The sequence below is a fragment of the Corvus cornix genome, chromosome Z (assembly GCF_000738735.6).
Source record: "Corvus cornix cornix isolate S_Up_H32 chromosome Z, ASM73873v5, whole genome shotgun sequence".
In the NCBI taxonomy this organism is placed as follows: Eukaryota; Metazoa; Chordata; class Aves; order Passeriformes; family Corvidae; genus Corvus; species Corvus cornix.
In genome coordinates, this window is record NC_046357.1 from 10,535,151 (window position 1) to 10,547,618 (window position 12,468).

Sequence of the window (12,468 nt, forward strand, 5' to 3'; positions counted from 1 at the left end):
ATTTCAAACTGACAAACATTTTGTTCAATGTCAAGACAAATGTCTTGGGCCTTAATGGTGTTGTTTTCACCAATAAATCCTTGTTGTTCCCATGCAATGCATGCATCAACATGGACGGGTTGTTATTTGTTCCCATTTTGCTGGACCCATACTCTGTGCTATATCAGATAGGGAATAATTCCACAACAATTTAACCCCAGGACCATCATTGGGTATGTGATGCATGCTGAAGCATTGTATATTATTAGAATAAAACCTTTACTAGCTGGTAGGGTCATAGGTGAAGTTAACTGGATGCTACCAAGATGGAAATTCTCTTTGAAATTTATTTGCATTATCTCAGATTACTTCACAAATTTCAGTGGGCAAGGTACATTGCCTTCCCTTATAATTGCTGCTGCAGGAACTTGTATCCACAATTGAGTTTGGATACAACTAACAGGTATTGGTACAGGCTGTACCTAGAATAGTCATTATATAAGTTGACAATCCTTTTCATCAATCCTTTCCCATTGAGGCAATATACCTGATAAGAGCAATTGGTTTCAATTGGTATAAAACACTTGGTACTGAGTTTATTTTGTTTACTAGGACTTCAGCATTCGTGCTCTCTAACAGTCCTAATGCTGTCCCCAGGATACCAGTCGCATCTCCCCTTGATCATTTCAGAGAGGTGAGGGTCAGTCTACAGAACAATGATAACCATCCTGTGTAAGATGTGCTCAGGAATGACAAGTAGACAGGTTTAATTGCAGATATTAATCTGCACTGATAATTCCACTTGTTTGAGGGACCACAAAGGACTAAATAACACTTTTTTTCAGCCTTTATATTTGATCACACAGGGTTCAGTTTTGAAAATTGTGGAGATAAGGTTTCAGCACTCTTAAGGGGAGTCTTGAAAATTTTTACTTTCAAGTAAGATAGGTATGAAGAAGAATTTTGTCAAAAGATAGAGGTGATCCAAAAAATTAATTACTGGACCACGGCAAACTGTATTCAATATTTGCATTGAACTACAGTCATCCTCAACTCTGTACTCTCTTTGTGTCACTCCATGACTAGGACTGTCACAGAGCAGAAGGATTAGGATGCTGTCATCAAGGAATTCACATTAGGATCAAGTTTCACTCACAGCACTGACATACAGCAAGTTGAATTAATTGTATACTGTGACTTGACAAGCACTGGGTAAAACTATGGTCACATGCAACACATGCTATGAAAACATACCAATATCTTTGGGGAGATGTTTAACTCTATAGAGCCCTCATGCTTTCAATCTGCTTGTTAGTGCGGTCACTGATAAAGCCCTCAGAAGCAAAAAGTCACAGATTCATGGATGATTGACTTCTACGAGGCCAACATGACTCTTCATGAGCATAAAGAAGCATTGAAATCTTCAGAACCCTGACTTAGCTTGCACAAGTGTGCTTTGAGTCATAGAATCACCTCAGGCTGAGGTGAAAAAGGACCTCTAGAGGTCAACTGGTCCAACCTCCCCTGCTCACGCAGAGCCACTGAGAGATGGTGGCCAAGGACCACCATCACACAGCTTCTGCGTTTCTCTGAGGAAGGAGCTTCCATGAGCACCCTTGGCTAGATCTGTGAGTTCTCAGTCACTGTGATGGCAAAAAAAGGTTTCCTGATGTTCAGAGGGAAGGTTTTTGATTTGCAGTGTTTTGCTTTGTGCCCATTGTCACTAAGCATCCCTGGAAAGAGCCTGGCTCAGTCTTCTCTGCACCCTGCCTTCAGGTATGGATATACCTTGAAAAATTACCCCCTTTGGAGTATTCTTCAGGTTGAACAGTCTGTTGGCAGCACTTCCAACATTTCTTAATAGGGGAGATGCTCTAGTTCCTTCATTATCCTTGAGAACTTTCGCTGGGTGCTTGCCCATATGTCCACCTCTCTCTCGTAAGGGGGAGTCCAGCAATGGACACAGTATATCAGGTGTGTCTTCCCCAGTGCTGAGCAGAAGGAGTTGGATCAGACCTGCAAAGTCAGCAGAGTAAGAAATGCCTCCAAATGGTTTATTTCTAACAAAACATAGTACTGGGTATGAATGGTGAAGCCCGTGACTTTATAGAAAAAATACAGCAAGGGGATTCTGCTTAATAGCAAGACAACCTAGTGAATCTGGGAAGCTTTTGCTCCCTGAGGCCAGAGCTTGTGTCTTCTGTGTGTAGTTCCTGAAAGCCCTGTGGTGTCATCAGAAGGTCATTGTGACATATGACATCAACCCTTTTTGCAGTGTGGGGCAACCCTGAAGGGCCAGAATGCCTGACCTCCTCCACTGGGGAAATCTACATTTGGGGGAGAATTTGCTGTGCGGCAATAGTGGCAGAACCTGGGGAGCTGATCCTAGTCTGATGCACTCCCAGGCTTCAGCTGCTCTTGCTGAGAGGCCAGAAACTGCTTTCACACCTTCATAATTCCCGCTTGCGTATGTCAGAGAGGTCAGTCAGCTGCCCTGCCCTGAGAGCTGTCACAGGCAAAGACAACTCTGGTGTCATTTGTCTACCCCAGGAGAGTCCCTGGTTCTTGTGGCAACTCAAGCACAGCCTCGAAGTAGAAGAGGCAGCTCTTCAGTGCTTGATGTGGACAGCTTGGCTGCTGTCTGCAGACTGCATCTCTGGATTGTGTCTCCAGGGCAGGCCAGGAGCTTTGTGTCTCTTTGGTTAGCAGATGGCGTTGGAGGAAGGTTACTCAGAAGGCAACACCTCTTCCTCTGCTGCCAGCAACAACCAGGTGCCCCTGGCCATCCCTGGAAGAGGTTTTGACTGCCCAATCTGCCTGGACATCATTGAGGATGAAACCTCCGTGAGCTGGTGTAGACACACATTCTGCTTTCCTTGCATACTGGAATGGGCCTGCATCAGACCTGTTTGCCCGATCTGCCAGGAGCCCTTCCAATACCTCTTCCGCAAGGTGGGAGACAGTAATTATGAGGTGTACTACACCCGCTCCCCCAGATGTAATCGAGGAAGGAGAAGTCATCGCCACTCTGCAGAAAGGAGGAGGTATCACTCTGCAGGGCACCGGCAGCGCAGCTCTTCCAGACGACAGCATGGCAGTGGCCATGCCAGGGACTGGGAAAGGGACCGAAGCAGGTCCCAGAGGCAGAACCATGATGGTCACAGCAGGAGTCAGCAGGCCCAGAGTTATGACCACTCAAGAAGCAGGAGATGGCAGCACAGCAGTGCTCAGGAAACGGATCCTGAAACTTCTCGTGGTTGGGACCAAGCTTCAAGGCATGAACAGGATGTCCCAGTCCGCTCGGGGAGGAGTGAGCACCGTCATCGGGCACAATGGGTCCCCTCCAGGGAATCGTGGGCAACAAGGAGCCGATCTTGGAGGAGGTCCCATGGCACTTGGCACCAAACACAGAGGGAAGAGCAAAGGAGGAGGGATTACAATGAGGGACAATCTGCAAGGCCTGAATGGGATGTCCCCGACTCCTTGGGAAGGAGCGAGCACCGTCAGCAGGCACAACAAGCTTCCTCCAGGGAAGCCCAGGCAACAAGGAGCCGATCCCATCGATCCCGGCAGACATACTGCAGCCCTGAAGGGCACAGGTACAGGTAGCACACCCCACCAAGAAGGGTACTACTGTACGTCCTGCTACTAATGTCACAAATTATACCACTCTACACCAAAGTGGGTTCTACTAACAATTTCAAAAATAAAGTCAGTTCCAACCATCAAGCTTGGAGCATAGAATCTCTTCTCCATCATAGAACACATCTAAAAATCTAGAGACCTATGTAAGGGTGACCAAAGTTAGGAGGATAACAAGCTAGAAGGTAGAAGCTAGAAGAAACACCTTGATCTGGTTTATTCCTAAACCAGAATGTAGTGCTGGGTATGAATGGTGAAGCCTGAGACTTTATATAAAAAAACATGGCAAGGGGATTCTGCTTGACAGGAGGCAGTCTAGTGAGACAAGCTACCTGGGAAGCTTTTGCTCCCTGAGGCCAGAGCTTGTGTCTTTTGTGTGTAGTTCCTGAAAGCCCTGTGGTGTCATCAGAAGGTCATTGTGACATGTGTGACATCAATCCTTTTTGCAGTGTGGGGCAGCCCTGAAGGGCCAGAATGCCTGACCTCCTCCAGTGAGGACAGACATCTGTGGGTGGGGGAAGGATGGACCTCCATCCCATTGGCTGCCTTCTGAGGGCATAGAGAGAATTTGCTGTCCAGCGATAGCAGCAGGACCTGGGGAGCTGATACCAACCTGCCACATTCCCAGGCTTCAGCTGCTCTTGCTGAGAGGCCAGAAACTGCTTTCACACCTTCACAGTTCCTGTTTGCACATATCAGAGAGGTCAGTCACCACCCTGCCCTGAGAGCTGTCACAGGCAAAGACAACTCTGGTGTCATTTGTCTACCCCAGGATAGTCCCTGGTACTTGTGGCAGCTCAAGCACAGCCTCGAAGTAGAAGAGGCAGCTCTTCAGTGCTTGATGTGGACAGCTTGGCTGCTGTCTGCAGACTGCATCTCTGGATTGTGTCTCCAGGGCAGGCCAGGACCCTCATGTCTCTTTGGTTTGCAGTGCCAGATGGCGTTGGAAAAGGGCTTGGCTGAAGGTGGCTCCTTTTCTTCTATTGCCAGCAACAACCAGGTGCTCCAGGCTGAGCGTCCACATAACTCAGAGAATCTAATGTGCCCAATCTGCTTGGACGTCATTAACAATCAAGTCTCTGTGAGCTGGTGCAGACACACTTTCTGCTTTCCTTGCATACTGGAATGGTCCTGCAACAGAGCTGTTTGCCCAGTCTGCCGGGAGCCTTTCCGATACCTCCTCCGCAAAGTGGGAGACAATAACTATGAGGTGTACTCAATAGGGCACTACATCAGCTCCGCCAGATGTAATCGAGGAAGGAGAGATCGTCGCCACTCTGCAGAAAGGAGGTGGCATCATTCCACAGGCCACGGGCAGCACAGATCTTCCAGCAGAGAGCGCGGCAGTGGCCATGCCAGGGACTGGGAAAGGGACCGAAGCAGGTCCCAGAGGCAGAACCATGATGGTCACAGCAGGAGTCAGCAGGCCCAGAGTTATGACCACTCAAGAAGCAGGAGATGGCAGCACAGCAGTGCTCAGGAAACGGATCCTGAAACTTCTCGTGGTTGGGACCAAGCTTCAAGGCATGAACAGGATGTCCCAGTCCACTCGGGGAGGAGTGAGCACCGTCATCGGGCACAATGGGTCCCCTCCAGGGAATCGTGGGCAGCAAGGAGCCAATCCCATCGATCCCAGCAGACGTCCCACAGCCCTGAGGGGAACAGGCACAGGTAGCACACCCTACCAAGAAGGGTACTACTGTATGTCCTGCTACTAGTGTCAGAAATTATTATCACTCTACACCAAAGCGGGTCCTACTAACAATTTCAAAAATAAAGTCAATTCCAATTTGGGATCAAGGATCTATTGTCTGTTACAAAATACATTGGAAAATCGAAAGAGACCCTTGCAATGATGCTGAAGGTTATGAGGGTAACAGGCTAGAAGATTGCATGCTGCTTTTCTCACCCTGTTCTATCTTACACTTACCTGTAAGTATTGAGTATTTCCTATGTGTCTTGGTTTTTGAGACAAAACTTCAGGAGGAAACACTCCGGAGTGAGTGTCTCTTCCAAAGGAAAAAGGGCCTCCCCTTTTCCTCCGCCAATGAGACAAATGTGTCACAGCAAGTGAAAGTGGGAAAAAAACCCCAAACTGTTTATTAACACCAAACAAAACCAGGGTAGAACAGGAAAAAAAAGAAACCTCAAAATATAACAAATTCCCAGAGACGGAACAGACACCTGGGCTCGGACCAGCCGGGGCCACCCCTGCAGGCTGCCCAGACCGGCGAAGAGGGAAGGGAGGCAGTGAGGCAAGGGGAAGGAAAAGGAAAAAAGAACAAGAAAAAAACCAACAGAACCTTTTCCCAGCTAGCTGGAACACAAAGGAAACCAAAAAGCAGCACAGTGCTCCCGGCGCGCTCCCTCCCGAGCCCTGCAGAGCCCCTGGAGCCCTTGGGCCGAACCGTTCAACGCCCCCTCGGGTCCTGGCTCCAGCCCCACCCCCCAGGTCCATCCTAAAGGCACAGAGTCCTCGGGCATTGAGTGGCCAGTTAAGGAACAAAGCGGCTTCATAACGTCACCCCAGGACAATGTGGCTGTGTCTTTTCCCGCTATATTGCATTTCCATACTATCTTCAGCTGAAAAGAAAAGGAGAATAATCCTTTCTGCCCTGGTGCCAACAATGTCAATGTCTTACTGGAAAGCTTCTTGTCCCTCCACATTGCCCATCTTTTACACTTTACCCTAAATATTGCCCAGAATATCTTCTCCTCCTACCAGTCTTCTCTCAAGGTGGCAGTGAAAAGTGAAGTTGGTTTACAATTACTCTGCTGCATCACAGACTACCTGGTATGCTCTGTGTAGAGCCTCACCTTTAATGCCCTCAGTGGCAGTACAGTCTACATACTCCAGATGATATCCAAAGACTACCAAAATCATTGGAAAACAATGGTGGACCCAGAATACTGTTGTTTTCAAGTAAGACAGAAGTGATCCAAAAAATTAATTACTGGGCCAAGACAAATTGCGTTCAATTTTTGTATTGAGCTAGAGTTGTCCTCTGCTCTGTACACTCCATGACTAGGACTGCCACAGAGCAGAAGAATTCAGAATCACACAGCAGAATTCAGATCAGGATCAAGCTGCCTACTCGCTCACTCACAGCACTTACGTGCATGAAATTGCACTGATTGTGAGCTGTTTACTGTTGCAGTCACTTCATCACAGAAGGTCACCAGAGTGGTCAGGCACGATCTGCCCTTTGTAAAGCCATGCTGTTTGTCTCAGATCACCTCCTTGTCTCCTATGTGATTTAACAGTGCTTCCATGAGGATCTGCGACATTATCTTCCCAGGCTCAGAGGTCAGGCTAAGAGGTTTGTAATTCCCCACATCTTCCTTACTTCCCTTCTTAAAAATGGAGCAATGTTTCCCTTTTTCTAGTCACCAGGTACTTGGCCTCACTGCCATGACTTTTCAAATATGACAGGAGGTGCTTGGCAACAACAGCACTCAGTTGCCTCAGGGACAGGATTTCCCTGGGATGCATGTTGTCACTCCATAGACTTGTGGCTGTTCAGTTTCATCAAGTGGTCCAGGACCTGCTCTTTGCTCACAGCTTCAGTCCTCCAACTCCCACCTAAAGTTCAAGAATTTGAGAGATGTGTAAGCCTGACTACAAGCCAGTGAACACTGAGGTGAGGAACTCATTGAGTACTTCAGCTTTCTCTGTATCTGCTGCTACCAGTTCTCCATTCTCACTTGTAAGTGGCCGTTATCTCCTTGTTATTCTTGTTATTCTTCACATGCCTTTGCAAACCCAGTTCTATCTGTGCCTTGGCTTTCCTTATGCTGTTCCTACACACCCAAACCATATAGCAGTACCCTTCCCAAGTCACCTGTCCCTCTTCCACTGGCTGTGCATTTTCTTCTTTCTTCTCAACTCGAGGAGCAGATCTTTGCTCAGCCATGCAGTTTTCTGGCCTGCCTTGCAAGATTTCCTACACAAGGTGATGGCAAGCTCTCATGCTCTGAGAAAAGCGCTGCCAGCTCTGGTCACCCCCCGGGTCCTTAAGGACAGTTTCCCAAGGGATCTAATTCACCAACTCCTAAAACATGTGGAAATTTTCTCTTCTAATGGTCAGGGTCCTGATGTTTCTCCTTGCCAGGCCCACAATCCTGTGATCACGAACTTCACCAGGGCATGGTAACCACAGCCCAGGCTGCCTCCAGACTTAACCCCTCTAATGGAGCTCATCCACATCAGTGGGCACCAGGCCCAGTAATGCTTCTCCTCGGTTGGTCTGTCCAATACCTGGACTAGGAAGTTGTCCTCTGCACACTCCAGGAGTGTCCTGGATTGCTTACAGCTGGCTGTATCGCCCTCCCAGCAGATGTCTGGGTGGTTAAACCCTCCCATCAGGATGAGAGCTGGTGACAGTGATGTACCCTGCAGCCAAAGCAAGAAGGCCTCATCAACAGGCTTCTCCTGATGAGCAGCCTGTTGTGACTTCCACCACCTGGTGTCCTTTCTTGGTCGCCCTGCCCAGCTTGTTCTCCTACTCAGCCCACAAAACTCACCACTGTTACTGCTCCCCTCACCAACAGAAGATTCCTGTGTCACCGAAATCTGCCGTGGTTGCCCGTGGCAACATCCTTGGCACGTCACCCTGCTTGAGAGAGCTGCCTGCAAGTCTCTCAGCTCTTCAATGAACTACACAATCTCCTCAGTTGGAAGGGACCCATCAGGATCATTGAGTCCAGCTCCTGGCCCTGCACAGCCCCATCCTAAGGATTGCACCTGTGAATGTTGTCCAAACACTTCTTGAACTCTGTCAGGCTTGCTGCTGTGACCACTTCCCTTGGGAACCTGTTCCAGTGCCCAACCACCCTACACTTGAAGAACCTTTTCCTGATACCCGACCTAAACCTCCCCTGACTCAGCTTCAGGCCATTCCCTCGGGTCCTGTCACTGTCACCACAGAGCAGAGATCAGTGCCTGCCCCTCTGCTTCTCCTTGGGAGGAAGCTTCAGGCAGCTATGAGATCTCCCCTTCGCTAGGCTGAGCAAGCCAAGTGAACTCAGCAGCTCCTTGTATGACTTCTTTAGGCCTTTGCTTGGGTGTCCTTGACTCCAGGAACCCCCTGCCCTACTCATTCTCATGCTCAGCCCCCAGAACTTACTGTAGCCGCCACTGCTGTCCCTGCTGTTGCTTGTGCCTCACTGGCTGTCCCTAAGCCTTCCTCACTTTTACTTCTTCACAGTTACTTCCTGTAACTTTTGAGATACATTTTACACTTCCCAAGCTTTATCAGACACAGCACAAGAAACATTTATTGCCTCTTATGCATCTTTTAAAGACATTAGCTTAAATGCCCATTGTTTATCATTCTGAGAAATTTTGCCTTCCAAATTCAGGAATGGAGCTGGGTTTCACAGGCTTGATCAGAATATCTTCCTTTGGGCAAAACAAAAATGTTAAAAAAGACAAATATTTCCAGTAACTCCTCCCCTCTTGTCCAGGGCAAGGCTAGTGGTCTTGAATGGCTGGTGCTTGTGATGACTGGCAGAAGGTTTAGCATAGTGGGTTCTGCAGCTCTCCCCACCACAGGGGGCTTGGGAGTTGTGGGAGCCTATGGGAGACACTATTTCAACAGGAGCCACCAAGCTGAGATGTAGAAATTGAAAAGCAAAAGCCCACCAAACACATGCATGTTAAACACATGCATGTTTAACCACGTGAATACTAGCATGTTAATAATTCCTTCTTGTTAATAACGTCTATTGGGTTGATGAGTAGAGGTCCCTATTAGCATGTCACTGTGAACAATACCTGAGTTGAAGAATTCACTACTTTAGAAAAAAAAGTGAATTACAAGGAAATGGGAAAGTGAGGGAACAGTAAGGGTACTTATTTCTGCCAGAGCATCTGCCCAACCATTGCAAGGTGTTTTGTAGGTGCTGTGCTGTAAGTAAATGGATTACAAGAACAATTTGAAACAAATTACTGTTCTTTCTCCTTCCTCCTGCCCTCTTATCTCTCACAGACACAGACAGTTTTAGCAGAGAGATTCATTGCCTTTTCATACTAATGTTTTCAAACATTTTTTTATGTGTGTACATGAAATGCCAGATTTTCCTTCTGCATTTAGCAAGACTTCCTTTTTTTCAAGTATTGGGTGCACAGTAAAAGGACGTTCAGATTATACCAATCTCCTTTTGTGAGGATTTTTTTCCCCGAAGGCATTATACTTCAATCAGCGAACCATTTATCCACTGCTGGCACACACACAACTTCTGAAATCCTTATATTTTTCTTAATTATCCTTCTTCTTTGTCCTACAGTTCCTCTGCATGCAGCAGAAAGAAGGTGGCACTTCAAACCAATCTCAACTAAACTTCTCTAATTTACTGAAAGTTGCTCAAACAGCTTCTCCCTACAAGGAGAACTTCTAGAGTGTTTTATACAAAGAATTATTGGAAAATAGAGTTGTGGTGGTGACTAATAGGTGTTACTCTCTCAGAGTGTTGAAACCCCTTTAGTGCGAGTGGTGAACCACATCTAGCTGGACTTCCAACTGCATGCGTGTGTGCCTGAACTATGTTTTTCAAAATGCTCTTTCTGGCTTTGCTCTTCCTGGGGGCAGTTTGGTTTCAAAGTTTTTCTTTCATTTCATGTATTAAGGACATGTGTCTCCACACACACAAGAAAATTTTCAACCTGAGATCCAAAGTCTGGTTCCAGGGAAGAAAACTGATGTAGATCAGTATTTCTGACTGTCATTTGCAATATACAAAGTAGCTCATGCTTTTCCTCCTCCTTCCACAACACTTGGTCTGTTTGGCAAACAAAACTATGTACAAAGCTCTTGCAATATTGCAGGGAAAGCCAAAACAGCACTTGTGCAGGTTGGCTGTCTCGTATTCAGGCACAGAGTCTCCCATCAGCTTCAGAGGGGGGAGGATTTTAACCACTGTGACTCCTCAGGCTGTGTGTGAGTCAACTTGTTTATCATCCAGACCATTCACAAACCTCCCACTGCTACTTCCCTTTCAGCAGTGGAAAATTCTTCCAAAAATTGAATTCTAAAAATGGGACAGAGTTTTGGTGTTTCTTTCCCTTCATATGGCTTGTGGAATAGCACATCAATGCTTGTGTTCCTCAGATTGTATAAGCTTAACATAACAGTGAGGAAACTTTAGCATTCTACCTTTAAAATTTAGCTGCTGCTGAATCATTTCCACACAGAGATTTCAAACAGAATACTTATGCCTAGAATCAATGTACATTTTCTTCTACTCATAAATACGTGTTTTCTGATTTTGACATGATTACATATGTACACTTGCAAAAATCTGTTGGTTTACACAGAACTGCACCACACTTCAACTGACAAAGAATCCTGTGAAAACGAAAGACTACTTAATAATCTTCAAATTGAACCTAGAACTAATTAAGTGCAATAATAAATACTTTGTTATGTTCTGCCATTGTGCTCTGCTCAGAAAGGTTTTTTCTTTTGTCTGGAGAGTAATGAAACCAAACACTGGGCTTTCATCTCCAGCTTCTTCCACTCCTCCAAATCCATCTGAGCCTTCTTTGTTTCACAGTGCCTTTGCAGGCACTGGGGGGGGTTGCAAAGCTGTTAATTACCATGAGCAAAATACCTTGGATCTCTCCCAGGTGAACAAAAACAGCATGCTCACTGGCTGAATTAAGTTTCTCTTTTCCACAGCAGCAGAAATTGGAAATCTGTTGCTTCACACACGCAAGAAAGAATATTTTAGTGAGGTCTGTATGTCTGTGTGCAGATTCCTGCAGAATTCTTTCGCTTTTCATTGTGTTGTCTGGCTGAGCCCCTACTAACCTCCAGAGGGCCTGGAGCCACCGTGAAGAAGAGTAGACACTGCACATTATAACACAGTCATGTTCTGACCTGTCCAGCCCTTGCAAAAATTCATGTTAAAGCAGCTGGTTTGTGGACAGGACAGGGAATATTTATTTCTATAAAGTACTGCTTTTCTCTATTGCCCTTAAAACTTGTAACTAGAAGACTGAGTATGTGAAAAAAACCCCAGAACAAGTCAGATTTATATTAAGGCAAAGTGATGGTACGCTGAGTTCAGTCTATGTGTCAAGCAAAGGAGCTGCCCAGCACTGTTGTGGGAACCACTGGGGCTTTGTTTTGTCATCGGGGTGATGCTCTGGATTTGCAAGTGAGCCTTGAAACTCAGACTCCACTTTTGATGAGAAATCCTTGTCCCTTAAAAAAATACAGTAGATGACCCATAGTGCTTGCAGTGGTTGTTGTGGGGATAAGGCAGATACAGCCATGCTCCCAGCCCCACACTAGTCTTGCTGGCAAGGGTGCAAGCACTGTTGTTTCCTCCAGCTGCTCATCTTGAATGGCCTCATCCCTCCCTCTGTTGTGCTGCTGGGATCTGTCCTCCCTGTTACCTATTTGACTCAGTTCATGGCCAAAGACTTTTAGTTTGGTCAATGTGTATATTTCAACAGGACTCAGGACGTCAGGAAAGTGCAACCATACTTTAAGGTCTTGAAGTCAAAAAAGCAAGTGCTGAAACCCTCTTTGCTAGACTATAACCACAGTAGGTGTTTCAGTGGATGAAGGCATTATTCTGATTACTAAGCTACTGCATCCAATGAAAAAGGGTAAAAAATTTTTTAAATGAGAAAACACTGCTAAGATACTGTCAGGTTGTCAGAAGCAATGTATTAAAGCCGCAGCCTTTATGAGCTGCTGGAATCCTGCAGCATATGCAACACATAGGAGGGTGAATTGCAGGCTCTCCTGCCTGCTCATGAGCAGAAGAAGGAGGCTGGCCAGAGAAAGACTGCTCCCTCTGTCCTTTGCATTGGTTTATGGTGCCTGTGGGTTACCT